Source organism: Centruroides sculpturatus, unplaced genomic scaffold (genome assembly GCF_000671375.1).
Source record: "Centruroides sculpturatus isolate CEXI.00-Female unplaced genomic scaffold, Cexi_2.0 scaffold1126, whole genome shotgun sequence".
Lineage (NCBI taxonomy): Eukaryota > Metazoa > Arthropoda > Arachnida > Scorpiones > Buthidae > Centruroides > Centruroides sculpturatus.
In genome coordinates, this window is record NW_019385768.1 from 94234 (window position 1) to 104252 (window position 10019).

The 10019-nt window shown below is 35.9% G+C and overlaps 1 long non-coding RNA gene across 1 annotated transcript in view; it reads right to left on the reverse strand.

The window, feature by feature from the left end:
• Positions 1-6: 6 nt before the first annotated feature.
• The window catches only part of LOC111641946, a 24059-nt gene continuing 14046 nt past the window's right edge, over positions 7-10019 (reverse strand). Inside the window, exons 2-3 of the long non-coding RNA XR_002759499.1 lie at positions 2544-3318; positions 7-829 (exon numbers count right to left, since the gene is read on the reverse strand). This is a non-coding gene — a long non-coding RNA (uncharacterized LOC111641946). The remainder of the gene's footprint in view (positions 830-2543; positions 3319-10019) is intronic.

The following is a 10019-nucleotide window of genomic DNA, read 5'->3' on the forward strand; positions in this document are numbered from 1 at the left end:
AGAAATGACAAAATCTGCAGCGCCAGAGCGCTCTTATGCCGTCTGGCGGGAGAGAGGTGGGTTCAAACAACCAAACAGGACAAAACACACGAGAAATGACAAAATCTGCAGCGCCAGAGCGCTCTTATGCCGTCTGGCGGGAGAGAGGTGGATTCAAACAACCGGTCAGGGAAATGGGTCTAAAGAAATTTCATGCTCTTTTAAAGTTTCGCCAAGGTGCTTCCAACTTTTAAAACCCTCCTTTGAAAGAGAACTAACTATACAGCCGAAAATTTTGCAACAGAAGCAGTAAACGCAGTTTTGTGAAAGAGAGTACACTTGCCAATCTCGTAAAACTTACTCTCCATTGATTAAAACTTTGTGTATAATAATTTACGCTAAAATGTCGACCAGTGTCATTGGAAGGAAATTTGTAATTATGCAATGGTTTAGGTGGATCTTGTCTTACTAAAAAACATTTCTCGGCGTCTCCTAGAATTTTTGGCCACAATGCTGGATCGGTACTCAGAGTTTAATAGAACGCTTTCTATGGGAGTCACGTTGGTGTCAATTTTTTCAATGCTTTCATCTGGTGATGATAGACTCAGTGTCGTCAGTTCCAATTGATTTAGAAACTTTGTCCATTTGTTTGTCATCATCATCCTTTGATGATTTTGTATTTTCTTTTATAACCGGACTTGATGTTGAGTTTTCAGAGTCGTCATTTGTTTTGGTACAACTCTAGATATAATTTTTTAACGCGCCAGCTTGTTTTTGCCTTTCGGCTTCCTTTTCCAGCCTTCTTTTTTTGTACTGGTAACCAGACAGTTTTCTTTGACCGTTAGACATTCTGGAAAAGGCACGCACATAATTCAAATTAAACAATGTAAATTATAAAATAATATTTAAAAATAATAAAGATTTATCCTTGTTCTAAATAAGCTAAAACCGTAATTAACATAACTTCAAACTTATATTCTGTCAATGGACATAAATAATATTTAAAAATAATAAAGATTTATCCTTGTTCTAAATAAGCTAAAACCGTAATTAACATAACTTCAAACTAATATTCTGTCAATGGACATAAAAAATATTTATGGCTTACACCAGGCATGGCCAACATACGGCCCGTCTAATGAATTTATGTGGCCCGCGATTAATCTTTCAACATTAGCTACTGAAGTCCGAATAGCTCGATGAAAAATTCTGACGCCTAAAAATAAAAAAAAAAAGGTTAACAACTCACTGCGTTTAGAGTTAACGCTCTATTACAAATCTCGTAAGTACAGCGCGTAGAATGTTGATAAATCATGATAATGTGAAAAATGTATCTGTAATCTCTATGTACAATTTAGTCTTTACGGGGTAACACCACAATGAGATTTCGCACCACCTCAAAATCTTCCTAGGGCAGTCTCTGGTTCGGCTCGTGAAAAAAGTTTTCTTTCCAATTCGGCCCGGGGGCAAAAACTGTTGGCCACCCCTGGCTTACACAATATTTTTCGTATCCTTGAAAGTAAAGAAAGTCTAGTGTTTTTATATATGTATTTTATAATAACAAATATTTTGGCAAACCATAAATAGTCATTAAAAACAATTTTATAATTCTTGATTTTGAGATTTTATTCAGTTCAATTATTCAAATATATTATTATAAAACGCGTTTTATCGAAGCAATGAACTTAATAAATGTCTTATATTATTGATTCAAATACAGTTGTCCCTTAATAATCCGACAGGTACGGGACCAAAGGGGTGACGAATTACCAAAAGTGTCCGGATTACCGAAAGTGATTACATATTTGACATTGTTTTGCTAGCTGTAGCCTACAATATTCCCTACTCCAACTGTTCGAACAGAACTGCTCATGGAAAACACATGAAATGTGTGTCATCATGTAAGAATTGGGTGGGGAGATTCACGTCGCGACATGCTTCTGTGCAAACAGACACGTAACNAAAAAGTTTTCTTTCCAATTCGGCCCGGGGGCAAAAACTGTTGGCCACCCCTGGCTTACACAATATTTTTCGTATCCTTGAAAGTAAAGAAAGTCTAGTGTTTTTATATATGTATTTTATAATAACAAATATTTTGGCAAACCATAAATAGTCATTAAAAACAATTTTATAATTCTTGATTTTGAGATTTTATTCAGTTCAATTATTCAAATATATTATTATAAAACGCGTTTTATCGAAGCAATGAATATAATAAATGTCTTATATTATTGATTCAAATAATTATTTTCATAAAACAAAAATATAAATAACTAGCTGTTATCCGCGGCTTTGTCCGCCAGGATTTTGCAATTTGATAGAAATAGCCCTCTCTCGGTACTTCACTAAGATTCTCAATCATTGGTTGTTGCTAATGTGGTAAAATTACTGATTTTTGTTTGTTTCAAACTATCGACTGCTAATGCATCTAAATTCAAGTTTCAAATGTTATGGGATCCCGAGATACAATAAATCTGAGTTTATTTTTTCTCGAAACATAAATGACGTTATACGTAAATATATAAAAAAAACATAAATAAATAAATAAATTTATAAATACTTACAGAAAAATAGTTTCAGTTACCCCAGAACCTCTTTGTAAACCATGTTTGCAGTACAACCGTTCGGGGCTAAGATGACCAGACTATTCGCAGAGCTTACTCTGGAACATGCGACAAAGAACTGTCCATGAGAAAAATAGCTCCACTCAAGTCGATGCCGGCCATTTTCAGTCCTTGTGATTTATTAATAGTCATGGCAAAACACATCTTGAGAGGGGACTGTGTTCTCTTAAATTCGAACGGATATTCTGATGGTATTAATGGTATTCTTGGGATAAAAACTATCTCTCCTCGAGCACATCCAGTGATCACTGTAGCTTCTACAATGTTCTTATGCAAAGCTTTTACTTGTAGTCTCATACCATTGCATAATTTTGGTGGATTAAGATTTCTTAATATCATTACAGGTGCTCCGACTTTAAGAATGAGTTTATGTGATGGCAGACCAGGAGGATTCAGAGTATTAAGAAATTCTGTCGGATAGTGGACGGCGTCGTCCGTTTGGATCACTGAATCAAAAGACCTGTATTCAAGATCTTGAGCTTCGAAGGCCTTTAATAGGATATCATTAATTGCGGCTATCGTTTCTCGGAGTTAAGATAGCACGCTCGCACAACCATTCTATGGGCTTCTTTTTGATGTTACTTATATCGGAATATATTTTAGAAGTTAGCTCTGATAAGGACGTAACTACTGTATCCAAATCTGAAGGGATTGTGATTTTACCAGTGGCGTGCCGTCATTAGAAGCGGTGGATGCGCCGCTTCCCTTGTATTTTCTAAAAAATAAATGCACATTAATTTTAATTATATGAAAATAATCGCACAATATTTTATTATAACCGCATTATGTATCTTATTACAAATTTCTATACTACACGTGAAAAAAAAGATAAAATTGCTATTGTATATTCGAATATTAGTGGCGGAGTGGAAACGCTGTATTGTCAGCATCCAAAAAGCCAGATTCGCGTATGAGCTTTACTGAGCACCAACCTCACCCGGTTTAGCCGGTGGAAGCCTAGGACCTTGGGTGGATGCTACACGTATAACGCATCCAATTCTATCCAGGACCGGTTCCGGGCTGTTAGTCGCCCTCGCCCGATTATGTGAATCATGAGTAGATTTATAACTTAACCCAACCGATAAGAATTTACCTGTATGTTTTTATGATAGTTTTCTGTATAGTTGACAGGAGTTTTAAAAAATCCGTTAAAATATTTGATATATTTATTCCGCTCTCCGATTTTATATTACTCACGGATTTCAATGTTAAACCGTGATATTACGATTTCGTATGTCCCATCTTTAAGGGGATGTAGAAAAAACGTGTACAATTCTTGTATAATGTTTAAAAATTAACCGTTACTTTGACAGCGTCATTTACAACTAAATTTAATGAATGAGAGAGATGCACGAGGTACAGAAAAAGTTCTAGAATTTATTTTCCTTAAATTTACGATTTATATATCCGTTTGTCATAAAAATTTGTCTTTCCACTTTTTTCCCGAAACTACAAATATTCGAGTACAAAGTAACTGGTTTCGACTTATTTCTACTTAAGAAATAGTTAAATAATTAAGCGGTTAGGGAATTGGGGACATAAACAAAACCCTGATGAAAGAGCCGAAATTTTACTTAAACAAAAGCCTAATCGAACCAATCTCTAGCCGAGTACAGTGGGACTGATTTCTTCGAAATATTAGATGTAATAAAGACAGACATTTTTCCAGTTCAACGAGAGTGACCGAGAAGTTGTAAATTTTGGAAATTTCCGTGGACAACACCTGGTCCTAAAACGAATTAGTTAGAAAACAAACGACGGACAATCTATTAAGTTTAACATATTTAGACTTTTACAGCTATGGTGAGAAACGTTTAAAATTTACAAGAACTCTGTCGCGTCTTTTGAGATATACTAGTGATGCGAATAAAGATGCATTTGACATTGACCGGTATCGGCACCCTCGGGATTTGGCAGCCCGCGTGCATGTACACACCGAACACCTAGCAGAACCGTCTCCGATTCCACTCGTAGGGAGCTATTTGACTAAGTGGTTAAGATTTAAAGAGTAAAGAATATTTTGTGTTATTTTTATGTACGTTTCGTTACAAAGCTATAATTAATTATAATTTTCTTTAAAAGTATATTCATACAATTGAAAAATGTTTTGTACCAGGTATGTATATCCACCACACATTTTATTTTACCAAGTAAGTTTTTATAATTTTATTTTTTATTTTAGCCCTTGTATCGTGGCTAGCGATTCAGAATGTAATTGCGATATTGAAAATTTATTTTAAAAAAGTTTTGGCTCAAGATCGTATAATGAAAAGGAAAACATTATTAAAAGAGAAAGGCCAATGCCTAAGTTAAATATAAACACTTCAATAAAAAGTTTGTTCGACATTTCACGATAAAATGGCTCTGTAAATGCATAAAAATGCAAAAATTGTTTTCTTGGCTTTGGCTTTTCAAATGAAATTAGTGTGTGGAATAAGAATGGCTTTGACAATTTAGCTGGCAAAAGACACGAAAAATCGTCGATTCTTTCGTATTTGAAGCAATTTGGAAATCGAAGCGGAATAGAATTTAACATTAGTAAATAATATAAAATAAATATTGAAAATTATAATGAGATAGTTACGATTAATAGATATATTATATCTAAATAAATAAATGTCATATGTTTTTATCAAAGCAAGAATTGGCATTTAGGGGGCATGTGGAATGTATTGGATTTAATAACAGAGGTAATTATATTGAACTTGTTTATTAAGTACGTCAGATAAATAATCTATTAAAAATACATTTAAAGAAAGAATTAACTGATTGCCCCTGGATGTCGGCTTCTTATAGAAACACAGCTTCCCTATCATCAAATGTCACGGCACGCCACTGGATTTTACCTTCCAGTGAAGGGTAATTTCCATCGCCTATTTTTAGTAGCACTTCAGCGAAAAGCACAGCGGATGTATCACCACTTAAATGGACTCTCATATTGTATTGGAGTGCAAGTTTCTGGATATGTGGCCACAAATATGAAGTCTTCAAGCATGCTTTTACTTCATCTGCCCGTGTACTCCTAGGTATGACGGGTAACGTTTGCCAAAAATCTCCAGCTAACAGCACAGTGACCCCTCCCATCAAGCTATTGTTTTCTCTTATGTCTTGTAATGTTCTACTGAGAGCTTCGAATCCACTCTTATGGGCCATTGTGCATTCATCCCAAACTATTAGTTTACAGTCCTTCAAAACTTGCGCCATGTTATTCTGTTTTGAAATATTACAGATAGGTGTCTCTACTCGCGTCAGGTTCAAGGACAGTTTGAACGCAGAGTGAGCCGTTCTATCTCCTTCCAGCAACGTTGCAGCAATGCCTGAAGAAGCAACAGCAATGCTATCTGGCGATTTTTTCGCACTCTAGCCAATAAAAGACTCAGGACAAATGTCTTACCAGTGCCGCCAGGAGCGTCTAAGAAAAATGTTTGACCAGTGCCTTTTTCGATGCTTTCTAAAATTTGGCTATAAACGTGAGACTGTTCATCGTTTAACAAATTTTCATTAGTAGTTATTATCTGTGCTAAAATATTTGAGTCATAGCTCATCTCTCGGATATAGTCTGTATTTTGTAACACTTCATTACATCTTGATGGATGAGGTAAACTATACTGTTGTAAACATTGGCCTCTAAAGACAGCACTGTATCTTCAAGACACACCAAGCATTTATTGTATACTTCATTTAAAATTAGATGAACTATGTTGTAGCTCTTAACTCGACTTGGTTCCGTATATCTTCCGAAAGGGTATCTTTACATTTCTCCCAAAGATTTGAAGCATCTGACAATTGACAAAACATCAACATTACTGCAAAAAGTTCGCGTAATCTAAACGGAGATTCACAAAGCGCAGCTTCAACCATAGTTGCATCCCAGAGCCTTTCGTCTTCTAGCAAGCCTAGAACCTTACATGCAGACTGGTATGTGGGTTGAATCGTGCCATTAACCGTTTTCAATTCTATGAAAGATGTAGGGTTTCATGTAGTAAAAGGCGAAGATAATAACACTCAGTATTATTAGGGTGGATGGTATATACCCTGCCTAAAGTCTGATCTTTTTTTATTCCCGGCCAGCCAACGACGTCATTACCACGTTTTCTTCTCTCAAATCTGTTATTTTTCAATACATAAAAAGAGGGAACTTCAACATAAAGAAGTGTTTTTGCAAAATTATCGGTTTTGCATAAGTCAAAAAATGCTGTAAGCGTAGTTTTTACTGGATTGTTAACAATATTTGTTAAGTGATTGGCGTCATTTGGGTTAAAATAGACTCGCTGGCCATTTTCCAAATGCACAGTGGGAAAACTGGAGGGAACCTCTCATGGATGGGTAAAGCCAGAATTCTCCATATTGCTGATGTATCGCCCACTTTCATAAAGTTCGACTTCATCCTTTTCATTTTTAAGACCAAATGTTGCTTGATCACTCCCTTTATTGACATATTTACATATGTATTTTATAGATTTTACAGAGTTACAGTACTCCATCTTAATATGAGCACCGAAAGTACGTGAAAGCACAGGGTTATATGGCACTACACAACGGTTATCAAGGGTCACACCATTGATTTCAACAGTAAAACCACCATCTCCTGGGGCTCTTCGTCGATACTTTGGGTATCCGTCTTCTCCTGTTTGAGTTTCTTGAAGGAGAGGTCGAGGAAACTTCTTAGTGCGCTACCTTCTTTCATACAGGGTAATCTGTTATTTAAATTACCGCAAGGCCCGTGTATCATATTGCCTTTTATAATTTCATGAAGGAGAGGATCTTTCGCAGGGTCTGGTATCTCTGCACAAATAACACTATCTAATTTATCTGGAGAAATACGTTGCTGTAGCCACAACAAAATGTGTATATGAGGCAAACCACGCTTTTGCCATTCGACAGAATATATAAAACAACGCACGTCTCCAAATAAATTCCCCTTTGTTAGCAATGTCATTAATGCCTTAACTTTTAAGTGAAATGCCCTAGCAATGATATCATGACGATCATGAGGCTTTTGTCCAGATAGTAATGCATTTTTAATATCATTCCATCGAGGATTAAATGTAAATGAAATGAATAAATCAGGACGACCGTAATAGTGGACGTATGTCATGGCGTCTTGAGTCTTTTCATGCATATATCGTGGTGACCCAGTGAAAGATGACGGAAGCACTACCATCTGACCAAGCTGAGCGACATCGGTATCTTGTATTCCTGTAGCATCTCTGAGATGTATGTAACTATCGACTCGGAGTTACGCCTGGTTGTTTCTGATAAAATTTAATCGCTCTGTCTCAATTTTTGCGTACATATCAACTAAGTATTGACTGAAGAGAGATCGACAATATAATAAATGGTTGATTTCCGTTTGTCTGATCATAATGCGGTAAGAATAAAAGTTCATTGCAGAAACGGTTTTTCGAAGAGGTAACTGTTTTCGGGTCAATGGAGTAACCATCCTCGCCTCGACAGAAAAGTATCGGGTATTGCAATGCATCGTACGAACGGTCAACTTCACTAATACGTTGTAATTTGTTGTCATGACTTAACGAGATATTGTAATACAATATCTCGTTTTTCAAACTGCTGTCCAACTATGACCAGAGCTACTTCGCTTGCCGTCGGTGCATTAAAACGTCCTCTATGAGCATTGGCTGGTTTCCTATCAGCGTGAATTACAACTTCTAAATTTTTACAATTGTGAGGTACTTTTTCAAGAGCAGTTTTTAAATCTTTTAAGTATGGGTTATAGTAGTGCAACATCGCCTGTAATTGTTTTATCAAACTCTTTTTCACATCAGGAAAGATGCTGCATCTTAAACTTGCCTCTCTCTCATCCTCTCCAACAAAATAAATTTGTAAGAATTGAGGAGTTTTTTGAGGTAAAGGTTGCAGACTACCAATTAAGTGATACACCTTACCCTGCACTTTGAAAGTAGGCATAAATCCGTGTTATGTAAAAAATGATCTTTGTTTATGCTTCTGTTTTCTTAAAAAGAGACAGGACAAACTTTGTTTCGAACTAACGTTCATCAAACGCTCTCGTTCTCATCTCGTCTTTTCTCACGAGAGTTATGAGACATTTATTAATAATTTAAGTAATTACATTTGTGAAAAAATGTATAAAAAACTAGATAAATTAAATTATGGAGTATTTAAACAATAATAAATTTGTAAAACATAAATATGAGAAAATAACAAAAAAAACATAATATCCGCGGGGTGGCGACATCCATCATCCCACCATCCAATCCGTCTTCTTTAACTTGTTTCGCTCCAAAAGAAGTCATTTGGATGCAAGCATTACATTTCCTAATGCCGTCTATAAAATGAATTGTGCTCAGGATGCAGGCCCATGAGAAAACTATTGAGCGGCTCAGGTAGAGGCAAAAAAGATGGAAGCTGCACTTTACCGGCGCTATAGCACATACCAGGTGCTTCTTTTTTAAACTTGAGGGCGTTACAGTGTACGCATTTTTGACTCATAGTGCCCAGGGATACTAATTTATCAGTTTCATAAGCTATCTTTGGGTCATATTTCATCCCGGAAAAAGTTTTAATCTTCCATGGAAGCAATCGCCTTTCCGTTCGTTTTCCTTGATTTTTATGCTCATGTCTACGAACGATTGCTCTGTGAACCTCTGGATGATTTTGTTGGTAATGAGCTGCTGCTACTCTATAAACCTCGGGATTATTATTATTATTATTATTTTTTTGTATTTAGCTGCTGCTGCTCTGTGAACTTCTGGATTCTTTTGTTGATATTTAGTAGCAGCATGTAAGAGCTTTTTTTCTAATTGTGTTCGTAAATCTATCTCGACGTTTTTAGTACGTTTCTCAAAGCTGGGTATTCTATCAGAGTTAACTGAATTAAAAATGGATGTTGACAATTCATGTTCATAAGGCAAATAAACATCAAAATGTCCATGAGACAGGTCTTGCATAGAACTAAAATGCAGTCGCTTCACGGGGTTTCCTTTTACACCAAATTTCTCACACAGCTCGCCATTGTAGTAAACTTCGAAAGTTAACAGAAATATTTGTCCCGCTGCTACTAACTCGCATAAACCTCCATAAGTATGAAATCGTGACATATCGTCGAAGTATTCGACAGAACTGCTATAATTATTTCCATCACTATCATGAGACATTATCGAAAAATCATCCCAGTGACTCATCACGTAAGCCACTATTTCTGCAGTACTTCTCTGGCCATCACTTAAGTGTCATACAAAACAAACGATATTGCTCTAAAGAGACAAGCTCATCGCTTATAATTGGAACGATGGTGTGGAGCGTCATAACACCATTTATATTTATTATTTCAACAACCATAGTTATTATGTAATTTATAACAATCCAAATGTATAAAATTATTGCGTTAAACATACCCCTTATTACTGAGAATCTTCTAATTCAATCGAACGTTTT